The following is a 19,723-nucleotide window of genomic DNA, read 5'->3' as shown; positions in this document are numbered from 1 at the left end:
AATTCTACTGAAGAATATTTTGATCAGTGGGAGTGATCATTTAGAAAAAGACCATTAAGATGCTCCATTAAGAGATTCCACAAGTATTAATCTTGTATTTGTTCATATAAATTTATAAGTTCAAATTATTGAACATTTGATTGTGCAACATATTTATGAAAATGTTGCAACAATATTAAATTAAGGAGTTTATTACAACAAAACATTTAACTTGTGATACACTATTTTTTTTTTTTGGTAAATGTACATGGTCTTTCTCTCCGTCCGTTTAACGGTCCAGGGGGAATCGTCACTTGTGGGAATTCAACCCGGGTTCTCCCGAAATTCCTCCCCACAAAGAGAGCTCACTTGCCACTTGAGCTACCCCACTGGGTTGTGATACACTGTTATTTAAATAAATTCTTTAGCATTTAATAGAGTCTTTAGTTTCTTCAAAATTGATCCTGGGCCATTTTAATTTATAAGGCTCAAGACAATTTTGCAAGACATAAAACTAAGACTCATAATGACCTTGAAGTTATTTGGGAAGTTATGGTGTATATTTTAAATTTCACATTTATGGACCTAGAATTTTAGTTTATTGTCTAAGTTGTTGGAATGCTTCTATGACTAAACTATCTTTTGGTTATTTTGATGAGTGGGAGTGACAGACGTGTCAACTCCAAGCTCTGGGCCGTTAGAGGTAGTGCTTAAGTTAAGTTATAAAACTAGTCATGGAACATAGTTAGCATTATGCTAACATTAAGATATATCTCTACTTAAGACATAGTTAACATTAAGGATCTTAGAGATCATGAAGTGTACTCTCTTGTATAATTTGGATTTTTTTCTCTTTTAAGTTGCGCATATATATTTTATTTTGAGAAACATCCCTTAAGGTACCAAGAATAAACGTTGGGTTTGTTCATAAAAGACTTAAGTTGGGGAATAAAAATGCATGTGATGCATAGAAGATATTACGCTGTCGAGCAGAGGACATATCGCTATGATTCATGTGTTTTGTTCTTTGATGAGAGTTGTGCTAGTACTTGCACCAAGTGGGTAACTGTAAGACTTTTTCCAATACAATATATATTATATTGTGGGCCTTAATAATGTGGTGCAAATGAACTAGGCCCATTAAGTTATAGGATGGATTGGACATCTAGGTTTAGTCCAATCCACCATATGCCTATATAAGCCTGCATTGATGGGATGCAGGACAGACAATCAAAACAGAACCTACAGACATAGTACTCACACTACTCAGAAAATACCAGTACACCATCTAGGGTTCTGAGTTAAGTGTGAGGCAAAACGGCTAACACCCTGCAGATTTACAGTTCATGAGGCAACACAAGACATCAATTATGGCTGGAGATCAATACAATCTATACTTCCGCTACTACGAGGTTAAGTTACTCGTAGATGTATTCTATATGTTTAGACTGTAATTATGATCTTACAAAACATACATACATTACAAAACAAAGCTCCCATACTTTCGGCTCCACGCCTCCACCCCTATCTTGTGTCTTCCCCCAACTTCTGTTTTTATTAGCTAAGCAAGAGTGAAAGATCCATGTAAGTATCTACACATGCAACTGTATAAAACAAATGCATGCACAAAGCTCAAAGACTACATAATAATAACAACAACAACAACAACAAAATTACCTTCACCCGAAATAACTTTAAATATTCTAATGATACAAACTCGCAATGTTTGATGTGGGCATCCGTCTTCCAACATTATCATTTGTCACAAAATATTTCAGAATGCCTAAACTAAGCTACGTGAACAAATGAAAATGAAGAAAAATGGTTTATTCCTTCTTGCTGAGAACTGCCGAAATGAGAGAATGAAGAGAATTGGTCTTTTGATTTTCCTACCATGCCTAATGGAATGAATGAATGATGGAGAGAATATGTATTGTTTCTAATTTTTTTCTCCTCTACCAAAATGATAAGGATTAAAAATAATTTCTTTTTTCCACGTGATGCCAAATATATATAAAATTGCTTTCCACTACCTTTTACCTATCTTTTTAACACCTAAAGAAATTATTAATTTTGGTGAATAATAATCTAGCAAATATTACGATTAAATATTCGTATAATTTTGAGACAAATAAATAATTTTACTGAACATTAAACATATCCTCGAAGCCAAACTTCCAGTAAACTCTTAAAATTCCAATTATTTCAATAACTAAAATTCCAAAAATCACATAAATTAAATATTTACAATTACGAAAATATTATAAAGGGATTATAAATTATTTTACACATAAACACTTAAAGAAATTATTATATTTAGGTAATAAAAGTCTTGCAAATATATTACGAATAAACATTCATATAACTTTATGATTAGGGAACATTAAACTTACTCTCGAAGCCAAAGTTCCCGTAAACTCTTAAAATTCCAATCATTTCAATAACTAAAATTCCAAAAATCACATAAATTAAATAATTACAATTACTAAAATATTATTAAGTCATTATAAATTATTTTACACACAAACAATAAAAGAAATTATTACTTTAGTAAACAATAAAATAACATTGGAACAAATAAACAATTTTAGTGAACATTAAACTTACCCTCGGAGACAAAGTTCTCGTAAACACTTAAAATTCCAATCATTTCAATAACTAAAATTCCAAAAATCACATAAATTAAATATTTCCACTTACTAAAAATATGAACTTTAATTTTGAAAATGATTTACATGTAAAAACTTTGTTTATTGAACTCTGTTTATTTAAATTACCATGAAGCTCCACCATGGCACAACGTTTAAAACTCACAACTACACTAATTTCAAAACAGAGAGTATATTGTTATTAAATATTAAAATTTGTATATATTAGATTATTTAAAAACATAGAATCATATTGGCTGAACTACATGACACAATGCTTCTAGAAGAATTTATTATAGAAATGTTTGTGATGTTTAACATGTTTGGACTCATAAGTGTATCATGTTGCTACTTAAATAACTTGTTTATGTATTCTTTTATATTGTAATATAACAACACATTAATTAACTCTTCAAACTACCACAATCTCTGGTTGAGGCCAATTTTATAAGCATCAATTTTAATCCAATTCAAAGTAGAGTACCCATTACCAAGACTCAATTAAGATGATAGGCCTAATTTCATCCTTTAACCTCAAAATTCTGCACCACCCAGTCATTCAAAGCCCAAAAAATCAAAACTCCAACCCAAGATGTCATGCTAATCTCATATCCACACTTCACCGAAAGGAAGTGGACATCATTTCACCGAAAGGAAGTGGACCAATTAATTGGAAATTATATCGGCAATGTACAAATAATTGGCAATATAATGAATCAACATTTCACCGAAAGGAAGTGGACCAATTAATTGGCAATGGTGGAAATTATATCAGCAATGTACAAATAATTGGCAATGAATCAACACTTTCACCGAAAGGAATGAAGTGGACCAATTAATTGGCAATGGTGGAAATTATATCAGCAATAATAATAATGATGTTGGTGGTGAATGAGAGCATCTTAATAATAATAATAATGATAATAATAATAATAATAATAATAATAATAATAATAATAATAAAGGGAGAAAAATTTTACTATTTACTTACTGTTTCATCATCAAGTACGATGTGCATATACTTTTTCTCAGGCGTTCCAATAGCGTTTTTTGGTTCGTTTTTCTTAATGACATGAACTGTACAACTCCAGTCCACAGTTTGTGTGTCAATATCAATTAACTTTACTGCATTTGTCATTACTAATATCCTTGTGTCATGTAAAATATGTTCATAAAGGATGTTATGAAATAATATAATGGGAACCACAACATAAATTCAAAAACCATAGATTAGGGAGTTATGAGTAACTAAAATGTGTAGATTATAGATGAATATAATGAGAACCACAACATTACATACAAGGATACAAGTATAGATGAATAGATTATACAATAGATATATTTACATAACGATATTGAAGTTATACTAATTAATGAGTATACCATCATTGAGTTTTTTTTTTTTAACTATAATCATTATGAGTACAAATACAAATAATAGAACAAATACAAATAATAGAATTAGCATGATAATATTTTGACAATCATANTATATATATATATATATATATATATATATATATATATATATTAATTAAATGGCGTGGTGTGTGTGAGTGTGTCATCCACTAACATAATGGCCAAAGCCCATGCGTGTGTGTGAGTGTGTCATCCATTAAGGGGGTGTTTGGTTGAATGTAAAACATTTTTCATGGAAAATGTTTTCCTTAAAGTGGGGGAAAATGGTGTTTTATGTTGTTTGGTTGGATGAAAAATAAATTCTTTGGGAAAAGGTTTTCCTTAACAATGAGGAAAATGTTTTCCTAGCAAATCTTAGGTATTTTGTTTTCTATGGAAAACTTTTTCCATGAAAAACTAGTATCACAATTCTACCCTCACCCTACTTTATTAATTACTCTTTTATTATTATTATATTATTATTATTGTGTAGGGTTAAATATGTCATTATACTCATTATTCCTTACCATTCCAAACTCAACCAAACAAAGAAATTTATATTCTCAGTAATTTATTTTCCACCAACCAAACAGTGGAATCTATTTTCCTGGTAATTTGTTTTCCATGGAATTTGAATTCCATTTTCTTCAAATATTTTTCAGCGAACCAAACGAGCTGTAAGTAAGTGTGTGTGAGTGTGTCATCCACTAAATTAAGAAATGTTTAATATAAATATATAAAATACATTGCACTTTCTTTCTTTCCTTCCTTCTTTCTTTCTTTTCTTCTTTCCTTCTTTCTTTCTTTCTTGTGAGATCGAGTGTGATACACTCAAATACCACCATTTTTATTTCTTTCACTTTATTCCTCCCAGGCCATTTTGTTTTCTTCTTCTTGTTTGCTGCGCACATGTGAAGGCTCCACATGGAAGAAAATTGGCATTACATGCAATTTAGCACAAGGATTTTTGCCAATCATGCATCTATCTATATATATACATCTGCAATTCAATGGCTGCTCCCTCTTCCAAACATTCTCCTAAGACTAATCCTCTTCCTTCCCACTTCACAACCTTTTACTAAAACGTTAGTTGGATCACTTCAATTACGGGCATCAAAGCTACGCCACCTTCAAACAGAGATACATAGTAAGCTCCGGGGGCCGCGCCTAATCCAACTTCCCTATCCTCGCCTAGCTGGGCACTGAATCTCCCAACAACTTTGATCCTCATAGCGTCGGATTTCTCACCAATAATGCCCCTCGTTTTAAGGCTCTTCTTGTCTACATAGAGGTAATAATTGAAGGATGAATGTGTCGAGTTTCAATTAAAAGTTTGAGCTTACAGTTAAAATGTAGATCCATATTTTATCTGGTAATCATGCAGCATAGGTATTACCGGGAATCAATACCATTCGGGAACATGGAAGAAGCTCTGAGAAACGAGACCATTCGTGGCTCTTTCAATTCTGCTCAAACTTTGGCTGATTATGCACAAGTGTTGTTCAGCATAGCTTTTCTTTCTAAAATTCCAAAACCATCCAGAAAAGAGAAAAGAAAATAATTGTAAGGACAAAGAATGAGTGTTAGTTCACGTGAGAGTAAAAACCAATAATGTCAAGATTCTCCACTTTCCTCCACTTTCTTTCTTTCTTTCTTGTGAGATCGAGTGTGATACACACTCAAACACCACCATTTTTATTTCTTTCACTTTATTCCTCCCAGGCCATTTTGTTTTCTTCGATCTTCTTGTTTGCGCACATGTGAAGGCTCCACATGGCCGGAACGAAGAAAATTTGGGATTGAATTGGCTGTTTGGGTTGGAAGGTATGATTTGTTGATAATATTAGTTGATGGTAGAAAGTTGTTTGATAAATTGGCTGTTAGCTGATAGCTGTTTAGTATAATTTCTTTTCTCAAAAAACTAATTGAAAAGACTCCTTTGAGTAGCCTTTTGAATTTTAGCATTTTGGAGTTACAAAAATCTTATTAACCAAACAACTAATAGTCGTCAAATAAGCCAAAATTGGCTGATAGGCTGATTATTTACCAAACAGGGTCAAGGTATTCTCGTTTCTCCTCCAGATAGCACTATATTTAACGCTGTCCACCGCGGTACCGTCTGATCTGCAGTGCCACAATACAATCTGCAGTGCCGGAAATTGTTACTGCCTGCCATCAAGGTTTAATTGCAAGGTGTAAGTCCATGTTAATTTTAATTATATATTGCAATAGTACAGTATTGTAAAAAATCAATGTACAACATTTTAAAAATGAACTAATATTATATTGAAAATGAATATAATATTAGTGATTTAATATAATTGTATGTTAATTTAATACATTAAAATAAAAATATCAATATATATATATATATATATATATATATATATATATATATAGTTGTTATTTAAAAGTTTTTAATTAGAACTTTTAATGACATATTTTTATATTAATTTTATCTGTATATAAAAAAACTGAACTTAAATATACTGAGTGTTAGTTTAGTGTACCTTAAAAGTAGACATGATTCATGGTATAATAAATATTTTAGGTAAGCTTACTATAAATTAAATTAACATATATAAGATTTTTGTAATTAAGGAATTAATTGTAGATATTGGTATAATTGACTAACAATTATTTTGTTAATTAAACTAATAATTATACAAATATTAGTATATTTAAAATTAAACATATAATCGTTCAATTTATTTTTATAATAATTACAATTAATTCATTCAAATATGGATGAGCTCCTTTGAGTAGCCTTTTGAATTTTAGCATTTTGGAGTTACAAAAATCTTATTAACCAAACAACTAATAGTCGTCAAATAAGCCAAAATTGGCTGATAGGCTGATTATTTACCAAACAGGGTCAAGGTATTCTCGTTTCTCCTCCAGATAGCACTATATTTAACGCTGTCCACCGCGGTACCGTCTGATCTGCAGTGCCACAATACAATCTGCAGTGCCGGAAATTGTTACTGCCTGACATCAAGGTTTAATTGCAAGGTGTAAGTCCATGTTAATTTTAATTATATATTGCAATAGTACAGTATTGTAAAAAATCAATGTACAACATTTTAAAAATGAACTAATATTATATTGAAAATGAATATAATATTAGTGATTTAATATAATTGTATGTTAATTTAATACATTAAAATAAAAATATCAATATATATATATATATATATATATATATATATATATATATAGTTGTTATTTAAAAGTTTTTAATTAGAACTTTTTAATGACATATTTTTATATTAATTTTATCTGTATATAAAAAAACTGAACTTAAATATACTGAGTGTTAGTTTAGTGTACCTTAAAAGTAGACCATGATTCATGGTATAATAAATATTTTAGGTAAGCGTTACTATAAATTAAATTAACATATATAAGATTTTTGTAATTAAGGAATTAATTGTAGATATTGGTATAATTGACTAACAATTATTTTGTTAATTAAACTAATAATTATACAAATATTAGTATATTTTAAATTAAAAATATAAGTCGTTCAATTTATTTTTAAAATAATTACAATTAATTATTCAATTATGGATGAGGAGGGAAAAAATAAAAGCGATATGGTGAAAAGAAATATACTTAAGGTATAAAAGTATAATTACAAAAATATCATTATAATTATGTAATAATAATTTCTTAATAATTATTATGATAATTAAGCTAAATATATGGCTTTGGATTTATTTTTATAACAATTACAATTAAATTAGTTATCCTTTTTTCTCATAATTATTTTAATAATAATAATATTAATATAATTACATAAATCATATTTGATATCAATTTTTCAAGATATTTACAGACAAACGAGTCTTGTATTATTCAATTAATATTCAATTAATTGAGTGATACTTTTACACTAATCTTATAATCAAATAAATGTATACTTTCAAAAATTAGAATAGTTTATAATTTCAAGGTAAGGGTTTAATTACTTCACTACAAATTTTTTTTTTTTTTTTTTGAAAATACTTCACTACTAATTTGATTGTACAACAGTACGTCTTAGTTAAATGTATGTCAGGAATGTATGAGGACTATTGTTAGTTGTATTGTGGACCAAGAAGGGTTCATCCTAGCTAGATAGCTAGCTAGGTACTCTAAAACATCTGCTTTAATGTTAAAAAGCAAACGATCATGATATGAGGTGAAGCATTGCTTGAATTGCTTTTAGAAAGGAAATGCTTTTATATGTGATAAAGCAAGCAATGAAATAAGATATGGTCGTGTCATGAAGAGTGTATGTTATTGAGATAGCAGGGCAAAGACAGGATGGAAAGGAAAGCAAAAAAGTCATTTGTTTCTTTCTCCTTTTCTTTCTATGCTGAATTGGAATTGAGGGAGGGTTGGGGTGGTATGAATTCCAATTATACAAAAGGTACCCTCCAACTAATTAAACAATATAATTTCTACTATCAAAGAATTAGGCTACAGCCTGCCAAACAGGCCATTATATCATATCATACAATGATGATTTGGGCGGTGTTCCATATTTTGTAATAAAAACATAGTGCTGTAAACTAATTAGGTTATTTACTGTACTAGTCTATATTAAAATAGAAGTGTTGTTTTCCACCCATCCTAAAAAAATACTTCTGTCTTGAAATTTGAAATAACAATCATTTTTACCTAATTAAATAATAATAAAAAATACTATATATGTTAATTTAATTTATAGTAATAAACTTCCAATAAATTAGTTAAAAACATATCATAGATCTACAAATATTGAACCACAAAGTCTATTATGTACCTATTATTTAAATGATGATCTAGAGAGGTTTTGATTGTACTACATTTATGAGTTGGAAAATATTTAGAAACAAAACTAAATGGTTTCCAGACATCTATTTACTATTTATGATAACAAACAAAAGTTTAAGGCAAAAACTTGTCGTCGTTATACCGTGGACCATGCACCATGGCTAATAATGCAGTTGTGTTGAAAGGGAACTACAGTTGCGCGGAATAGAGGCCGTTTCATCCGTTTGAAACTGCAGTTCTGTTAAACTGATACTGCAGTGTGTTGAACGGATGAAACGACATCTGTTCCGCGCAACTGTAGTTCCCTTTCAACACAACTGCAATATCTGTTCAACACAATTGTAGTATCCATTCAACACAACTGCAGTATCCGTTCAACACAACTACAGTATCAGCCATGACCATGGGCCACAATGCATTGTGGACCATGGTCCACAGTATAATTTGCGAAAAACTTGTGTGAGATCGTCTCATGGGTCTCAATCCGTTAGACGGGTTGGATCTTTAATTAACGAGGTCAAAGATCCGACCCATTAATCAATTATTTGATCAATTAATCAAAGATCACATTTGCGAGACGGTCGCGCTCAAGTGTTACTCAAAGTTTAAAATATCACCAAAGTAGATTTTGAAACAAAACTCAGATATCAGTATAAAATTTTAAAATAAGAATGTTTTTTCATGCAAGGAAAAAATTATATATAATATTTATCAATATCTATATAATAAAAAATATTATCAATTTCTCTTTTTATCCATTTATGTAGACATATATTATATTAATAGTACTTTCTACAATATGAAAATATATACACATTTTTTTTTATAGAATTACGATTACTGACATAATTATACACGTTAATTTGTATAATGGTTACTTATTAAAAATTATTTTAAAATATGTCTAAACTCATTTAATTATTAAGAATGTTTTGAGCGTCAGTGGATGATGAGTATGGATGGGATTCCACAAGGGATAATTATAGCAGCCAGCATCTTTGACTTCAAGCTTCACGAGTTGGGCTTCAATAATCATAGTGTCATCCGACTCAACCTTTGTATGCTTTTCGAATAAATCTATAATTATGAAATGATGGAGCAATAAACCCTGTAAGGATTATTACAACTTTTGGAACCAATTCATTCTGTTATCGACCTTCAGTCTTTCGAATTGAAGATGACAAATAATCCACTATCGAATATATTCACGCCTCTTCTATTTAGAGTACAAATAATTGGATTCCTATCTCCTGAATTATTAGAGCACAAATAATTAACTAATATCTAATGAATTTTTACCACAAATTAATATATAAAAGAAATTAATAAAAACATGACATTTCAACTACTAACTCCTACCAAATTTCTTTGTCTAGTGTGTAAAAAATAATAGAGATTGCAATGGCGCCATTATTATTAAGAGAAAGCTAAGGTGGAGGACCACTCCAATGCTTGCTTATAATCATTTTTCTTCTTCATGGTTGCTTATAATAATAATAATAATAATAATAATAATAATAACTGGAATTTTCAGTAATTTTATTCATGTATACCAACATTAGAATTGAAATTTTCAGTAATTTTATTCCTACAAATCAAACTAACACTGAAATTTAAATTACAACTGTATTCATACATTATTAATCTCTTTTTGAATTGCAATTATTTTCCCACTTAATTCCCTCACTCCAACCAATTGCCTCGCAAAAGTATGAATTTTGTACCTAAAACAAATTAATAACTGCGTTTTAGGTTATGAATTTATGTCTTATGTTGTGAAATTATGTGTGCCAATGAACACAAATTATGTACCTAAANAAATTTAAATTACAACTGTATTCATACATTATTAATCTCTTTTTGAATTGCAATTATTTTCCCACTTAATTCCCTCACTCCAACCAATTGCCTCGCAAAAGTATGAATTTTGTACCTAAAACAAATTAATAACTGCGTTTTAGGATGAATTTTGTACCTAAAACAAATTAATAACTGCGTTTTAGGTTATGAATTTATGTCTTATGTTGTGAAATTATGTGTGCCAATGAACACAAATTATGTACCTAAATCAGATTTGAAAAATAAGTAAATATATAACATGTGTATGTGTCTTGTGTTTTGATTTTTTGTGTCTTATGTTTTGATTTTTTCTGTCTTGTATTATGGAATTTTGTACCTTAATTACATGTGTGAATTANATGAATTTTGTACCTAAAACAAATTAATAACTGCGTTTTAGGCTATGAATTTATGTCTTATGTTGTGAAATTATGTGTGCCAATGAACACAAATTATGTACCTAAATCAGATTTGAAAAATAAGTAAATATATAACATGTGTATGTGTCTTGTGTTTTGATTTTTTGAGTCTTATGTTTTGATTTTTTCTGTCTTGTATTATGGAATTTTGTACCTTAATTACATGTGTGAATTATGTACCTCGTCGAAAACGATCTAGGGTGCATATATAATGTAGTGTGAACCCTCGTCCATATCATGATATAAATAGCCAATCCCACTCATAACATAGAGGTAATAATTGAAGAATGAATATGTTCAATTTCAATTAAAAGTTTGAGCTCACAATTATCTACATTTTATCTGGTAATCGTGCAGCATAGGTACTACGGAAAATCAATACCATTCGGAAACATAGAAGAAACTTTAAGAAACGACACCATTCGCGGCTATTTCAATTCCGCTCAAGCATTGGCTGATTATGCACAAGTGTTGTTATATATAAAGAATAGTTACTCAACCCAGGATTCTCCTATCATTGTTGTTGGAGGATCGTACGGAGGAAGTAAGTAAAAGATTATTATTATCTTGTATAAATTTTTAAAAGCTATATTGTACTTAATAGGTATTGCGCTTAGAAATTATTGATATTTTTTTTTTTTTGCAAATGCAAATAATGTTTTATGATAAATTTTTTGTGGTTGTAATTAAAGTGTTAACCGTGATAGCATAATAAAAGAAGAATGCTTTGTTGACAATGCATTTCATACTAAGTAAAATACAAAAGCAATGCAAATTCTTTTAGACAATTTTATTAACTTTATTAACTTTTAACTTATTTGAGTCCATTTGATTCCCTTTCTCGGCAATATACGGAGTGGAGTACACACAAACAAAAATTTTGATGCATATGTTGTCGATGACGTCTGATGTTGGAGCCAGATGCAACGAGAGCTTTCTTCATCTCTCTTCTTTTTTCATTTTCATCTCCCCATGCATGCATGCATGCAATCAGTAAGTACATATCGTTTCAAACTAATTTTCAACAAAAAATAACCATTGCATGGTGCTTAATTATGCAGATAAGAGAAAAGGGATCCCGCCATCTCACAACTCTAAATCCATGCAAAGTTTGAACTTTGTGTCTGGAACAAAACCATCTCTAGACCTAATAGTGACGACTTTTAGAAAGTTGTCACAATTACTCGAACTTTTGTGACAATGTTTACAGGCACTAAAAGTAGTATTTGAGTGATAACAATAGTGGTCTTTGTACATTTTGTGACCAAATATGTTGTTACAAAAAAATTGATTTAATGGCAACTAAAATCGTTGTAATTAATTATTTTATTGTGACAACACTTTCGTCACAACAGTTGTATTTATTTGTGAGAATTGCTTTTGATCCAAAATGAATTATTAGTGACCTAAAAAATAATTATAAATAATTTCTTTATTATGACAACAAATATAGTAATAAATATTGTATTTAGCATCTTTTCTCCTTAATATTTTAGACAAATACCCAAAAATTATTAGTAATTAATTTTTAAATATTAATTTAAAAAAAAGAAGCTTTGTTTCCTAAGAAGCCTCAGGCTTCATTATTAAGGAAGCCTGAGGCTTCTATATCTTCCCTTGCCATTTTAAGGGGGTGTTGAGCTCACCTTAATGAGGGAGCTCAACCCCCTTCTTAATTGCTTAAATTTTTTATGTGGGATCACTTTTGATCCCACATCACTTTTCTCTCTCTTTTTTTTTTAATAATTATTATTATAATTATTATTATTATTATTATTATTATTAACTATTAACTATAATAAGAAATATTTTACTATAATTAATATTTTAAATACTTAATTTTTATTAAGGTACATAAATAACAAAAAGACTAAACTTGTTTAATAATTTAATTAATTTAAAATTGAATTACCGTATGAGAGAAATTGTTACATAATCAACTAAATTAATACTTTGATTGTTTCAATTAATTGGTCGAATTAATCAATATTTTATTATGTATAATATTTTTATATTATATAATAACAACAATAGTGACGACTTTTAGAAAGTTGTCACAATTACTCAAACTTTTGTGACAATGTTTACGGGCACTAAAAGTAGTATTTGAGTGATAACAATAGTGCTCACAATAATTGATGAAGAAGTACATGTGGGTTTGGACTTCACTTATATAAACCACTAGTCTCATCCACCAAATGCACTAAGCCACTTTATTAACTTTTAACTTATTAGAGTCCATTTCTCGGCAATATACGGAGTGGAGTACACACAGACCAAAATTTTGATGCATATATGGCATTTGACTTTGCCAAAAAACGCCACATGTTGGAGCCAGATGCAACGAGAGCTTTGTTCATCTCTCTTCTTTTTTCATTTTCATCTCCCCATGCATGCATGCATGCAATCAGTAAGTTTCAACAAAAACTAACCATTACATGGTGCTTAATTATGCATGCAGATAAGAGAAAAGGGATCCCGCCATCTCACATCTCTAAATCCATGCAAAGTTTGAACTTTGTGTCTGGCACAAAACCATCTCTAGACCTAATAGTGACGACTTTTAGAAAGTTGTCACAATTACTCGAACTTTTGTGACAATGTTTACGGACACTAAAAGTAGTATTTGAGTGATAACAATAGTGGTCACAATAAATGTACATTTTGTGACCAAATATGTTGTTACAAAAAATTGATTTAATGAAAACTAAAATCGTTGTAATTAATTATTTTATTGTGACAACACTTTCGTCACAATAGTTGTACTTATTTGTGAGAATTGTTTTTGATTCAAAATGAATTATTAGTGACCTAAAAATAATTATAAATAATTTCTTTATTATGACAACAAATATAGTAACAAATATTGTATTTAGCATCTTTTCTCCTTAATATTTTAGACAAATACCCAAAAATTATTAATAATTTAATTTTTAAATATTAATTTTTTTTTAAAAAAAGGCTTTGTTTCCTAAGAAGCCTCAGGCTTCATTATTAAGGAAGCCTGAGGCTTCTATGTCTTCCCTTGCCCTTTTAAGGGGGCGTTGAGCTCACCTTAATGAGGGAGCTCAACCCCCTTCTTAATTGCTTTAATTTTTGATGTGGGATCACTTTTGATCCCACATCACTTTTCCCTCTTTTTTTTTTTTTAATTATTATTACAATTATTATTATTATTATTATTATTATTATTATTATTAATTATAATAAGAAATATTTGACTATAGTTAATATTTTAAATAATTAATTTTTATTACGGTACATAAATAACAAAAAGCCTAAACTTGTTTAATAATTTGATCAATTTAAAATTGAATTACCGTATGAGAGAAATTGTTACATAATCAACTAAATTAATACTTTGATTGTTTCAATTAATTGGTCGAATTAATCAATATTTTATTATGTATAATATTTTTATATTATATAATAACAACAATAGTGACGACTTTTAGAAAGTTGTCACAATTACTCAAACTTTTGTGACAAGGTTTACGGGCACATAACAGGTGATTATATTTTAAAAATATACAAAATAAAAGTTACAAATAAGAACAGAACATAACATCTTAATTATTGGGGGAAATAAATAAGACACATTAAAATGTGATTATATTCATAACTAAATATGAAATATAATTAATTGGGTAAAATAGTTCAATTTTAATACTATATAGTATCCTAAATTCATCTTCTAAAGATAGGGAGGAAAAATACATGCAATTAGAAATACAATTCATAACTTACAATTCTAATACTATATAACATCAATAAATCCCTCAATTCATATTCTAAAGGTAAGGAGGAAAATTTTAATGGAAAACTACATTTGGCAATTCATCTTCTAAAGATATAGGGAGGAAGAAAAAAGAGAAAAAAGTTAATGAAGAAGTACATGTGGGTTTGGACTTCAATTATATAAACCACTAGTTCCATTCACCAAATACACTCAGCCACTTTATTAACTTTTAACTTATTTGAGTCCATTTCAGGGCAATATACGGAGTGGAGTACACACAGACAAGAATTTTGATGCATATACGGCATTTGACTTTGGCACAAAATTAAACGCCACATGTTGGAGCCAGATGCAACGAGAGCTTTGTTCATCTCTCTTCTTTTTTCATTTTCATCTCCCCATGCATGCATGCATGCAATCAGTAAGTTTCAACAAAAACTAACCATTGCATGGTGCTTAATTATGCATGCACATAAGAGAAAAGGGATCCCGCCATCTCACATCTCTAAATCCATGCAAAGTTTGAACTAAAATGTCGATAAAATTATGTTTGGATAGGAAGAAAGAAAGTAATATTTGCTTTACCGTTTCCTTAGTCCACTTAATCAGCAAAAAGTAAAACCTTTACCAATACATACATATACGCCTCACATCTCCAAATACTATGTAATACTACATACGTACAGAACACATCTCCTACATATACTATGTACAGCACACATACATTTCCCAATATGCAACTACAACACACCTCAGTATGCCACACCTCATCTCCATATATATATATATTCCACTTTCCTCCATTATATATACTCCTTCAGGCTTCAACTCTTCTCCTTCAAGGCATGTGTTTTGAGTGTAAGAGTGAGCAAGAAAGGCTAGAGAAAAGAAAGAGAGCTACTAGAGAGAAAGTGAGTGAATTTTCTTTCTTGAGTGGGTGAGCCGAGAGTGGAAGTGTGAGTTGAGAGCCTTCTTGTTACTTGTAGTTTGAAAGACAAAAGAAAAAGTTTGTCTCCTTGGTTATATAAATAGCTTCTTTATTGAGTATAAAATTAGTGTCCAACCACTTCGATCTCCAACAAGGTAGTATCATTTTCCGGTGTCCCACGATCATACACATTCTTTCTAGTGAGGTACTTATATTGTAGTTAATTTATATTATATAGTTTCTATCCGTGAATTAAATTTTGATACATTTTATATATTGATTGTGTACTGAACATTATTTATAAAAAATTTATAGTATAAAACTACATATTTGTTGGATTAAAAATGAAAACCGTAATAACAATGTAGTTTTGAACTAACTACATGCAATATTACTGTGGAATAAGTGAAAACTATATTATAGTTTTAGTAAAACCCGCAAATACAATAAGCCAGACTTTATTAACTTTAACTTATTTGAGTCCCTTTCTCGGCAATATACGGAGTGGAGTACACACAGACAAAAATTTGATGCATATATGGCATTTAACTTTGATTGCCACAAAACGCCACATGTTGTAGATGACGTCTGATAATGTTGGAGCGGTGTTCTACTTTTTTCATTTTCATCTCCCCATGCACGCATATATATATGGCACTCTTGTTCCTAATCTTTGTATATATTCTTCCCCTGCATGTCTTGTTCCTAATCCTTGTAATACACTTCTAACGCTACATCTCCCTTTCCCCATTTAATAATAAGGTAAGCTTCCAAAGCTCTTTCCTTTTGGATCATCTTCTGCCCAATGCTTTATCCTAATAGAGGGAAGAGGTGCAGTCAATTAAGTGAAGGGTAGAATAGTCTTATTCTTCTCCAGTTTGTTATAGCTGATGTCATCCCCTTCATTGTATATATACGTGTATCACCTTTCCCACTGGGATCATTCTGGTTAACATGAAATAACATGCTTCATTCCTTTCATCGCATACCTTCTCTCACGTCATATACCCCAGTTTTTGGTTCCCATTGGATGGGTTTCTGAAAATTCTTTAAATTCAGGTGTACCAGAGTTTTGGGAGTTTTTTTTTAGAATACTCGATCTGTTAAGTTAGTAATTTTAACTATTTTTTTTGGTTTAATTTGCTTTTTGCGACTCAACGTCAAAAAGCTTATATGGAGTGATTTTAGCAGATAAGCTTTCTTCCCTTCCGTCCACATATATAGACTGTACTCACTCTGTGTTTTCACATTGTAATATAGCGACATCGATTACGGCATCGGAAGCCTTCCAATTTTCAGCAATTGTCCACACCGCATCAGGTTTTCAGTGTATCTATTTGGTAATTAATTAGCTCCTATATAGCTCAGGGTTTATCAAATTAAATATATTAATTGCTGTCTTTATTAATTCTATGCTGAACATACTATAAAACTACATTTTTTTAGCTACATTACCAAATACAATATATATATCTTTTCCATTACAGTACATATTGCAAACATACTTAATTACGTTGTTAAATAGATTGAAGATAGTAATTTAGCTTTATTATAGACACTGTTGTACTTAAGTTTCAAGGTAATGTAGTTTCTTTTTTCAAATCTGTGAATCTCCAAGTTAAATAATTTCCCATTGTTAGTCAGTTGGCTATGGTGTCGTATGCTCTTATTCCATCACGTTAAATTTCTTATGCATTTCAAATCCGAACATCTGGTGTCGTATGCTCTTATTCTATAGCATGCATGCATGAACTTTAAAAACAACGTGTGAAGTTGAACATAAAAAATGGAATGTTTGTGTGCATGCATGAACTTGAAGTTATTATTATTATTATTATTATTATTATTATTATTATTTTTATTATTATTATTATTATTAGTACGAATTGTTTATTATTCTTTTTTATTATTATTAGTATGAGTTGTTCAGTATTATTATTATTATTATTATTATTATTATTATTATTATTATTATTATTATTATTATTATTATTATTATTATCTAGGTTAATTCATTTGGCTAACTTAAATATTCATAAGAAAAAATAAAAACAAGCCGTATCTCTATTTTTTTTTTTAAAACCGACATACGACGTCGTATGTACTTATTTAAAAAATTAAAAATAATATACGACATCGGTTTTGTATGTAAAACCGACGTCGTATAATTTATTTATAACGTCTGCTAGAACTAAGTCGAAAAAAATTGATTATATTTTGCTATTTTGCTTCCATAAATTATTGAGATTATGAAAGTTTTCTAAGTCAGGCTACTAAGGTGCACACATATCAGAGAGGTGAAGTATTCAATAAGGAGTTCAGTTTTCAAATTTGCCAAAAGGATTCAAGTAAGCTTTGCTAACTTTCTGATTATATTGATTAATTTCCACATACAGAATAGCATGTAAATTAGAATTTATTATGATTTACAGTGCTATTACTTTGTGTTTAACAATAACAAACTAACGTAACCAAAATTTTATTATTATTATTATTATTATTATTATTATTATTATTATTATTAGATATTAGATATATGCAGCCGTACTTAGTTATTATTATTATTATTATTATTATTATTATTATGTACTTAGTTATTATTATTATTATTATTATTATTATTATTATTATTATAGTTATTATTATTATTATTATTATTATTATTATTATTATTAGATATATGCAGCCGTACTTAGTTATTATTATTACTAGTATTTGTACCCGTGCGATGCACGGCCAACGCTATTATATATTTATATATATAATTTATAGTCTAATATAAAAAAATAAATGATGAATAAAAGAAAGAAATTCATAATGCTAAATATTGCAATTTTATTGAATACTTCTTTCTATATTACATTTTTAATCATACATAAAACTTGGTCATTTTCACCACAAATCAATTTGAATGTTTTTGCTAAAGAGAAGTGAATGTTGTGAGTGTGTGTCTTTATTGCAAAAGTGTAATTTTTTTTTTAAATCTAGCATATTACAGAAAAACTTAATAAAAATATACTGAGTAACAAATTGTATGTAATACTGTAGATTTGGTGCTTTCAAAGCTAAATTTTTACTCAAAGAATATATAGTCTAATACTGTAGGCAATTCCTAATATTTGAATATTTCGGATATTCAAATATGATATTACATATATCATATATGCATATAATGAATCCTTGAGCCTAGTGAGGGGTTGTCTTGTCCCTTAGCTTTGAAATAATAATAATAATAATAATAATATTAATATGATAAACCCATTACTTAAGCCACCTGATGTGCTAGTGTTTGTGTTGTATTTTTTAAAGAAAACAAAACTAACAAAAGAAGAGTGGAAAACTACATGTGTAATACAAAGCTGGCAGCAAGAAGGAAGAAACCATTCTTCTCCTTCTTCACTGTGCTTCTTCTCCATCCCCGCTGTATTCCCTTCTTTAATTCAAGCATCCACAGACTGCTCTCTTTCTGACCTTTGAGTTCTCACTCATAGAAAAACAATCCCCATCTCTTCTTCATCTGCAACACAATACCACGGGAGCCATCCTTTTTGTCACTCGTCTCCCTCTCCGGCGACTAACCTTGGGAACGTTCATGCTCTCAAGTCTCAACAATCCACGGATTGATATTGCTGTAACGATCCCTATATTTTTCACTTTTAGTATATTTTTCTCCGCCGTTCACTTGTTTTTTTTTTTTTTACGTAGTTTTCTACAACTTTTTTTTAAAATCAAACTTCCACATTAATTCCAGTTAGAACAAAACTTTCTTGGTGATCTTCGAACTAATAATTTGGTTTGAGAGTATGTATACTGACATGATACATTAATCCAACACAAAATTAACCTAGTGTATGTGAACCCTCGGCCGTGATATATATTTCAGTAATATTAGGGCATATTTTTGTGATGGAAAATGCATGCATGTCGTTAATCCATATATATTTTGTTGTTATGGGTAATCAATCATTATTAT

The 19,723-nt window shown here is 29.4% G+C and overlaps 1 long non-coding RNA gene across 2 annotated transcripts; it reads left to right on the top strand.

Annotated features, from left to right (window-relative positions):
* The first annotated feature begins 4,855 nt into the window (after positions 1-4,855).
* On the top strand, positions 4,856-11,544 carry LOC116024998. Of its 2 annotated transcripts, XR_004099562.1 has the most exons (4): positions 4,856-5,316; positions 5,410-5,849; positions 6,080-6,218; positions 11,441-11,544. It is a non-coding gene; the product is annotated as an uncharacterized LOC116024998 (long non-coding RNA). The 2 variants fall into 2 exon arrangements; XR_004099561.1 differs by lacking the exon at positions 11,441-11,544 and having other exon boundaries at positions 4,859-5,316; positions 6,080-6,327.
* The last annotated feature ends 8,179 nt before the right edge of the window (positions 11,545-19,723 follow it).

This window comes from Ipomoea triloba, chromosome 7 (assembly GCF_003576645.1).
Source record: "Ipomoea triloba cultivar NCNSP0323 chromosome 7, ASM357664v1".
Taxonomy (NCBI): Eukaryota; Viridiplantae; Streptophyta; class Magnoliopsida; order Solanales; family Convolvulaceae; genus Ipomoea; species Ipomoea triloba.
This window is presented reverse-complemented; position numbering and strand designations above follow the sequence as displayed.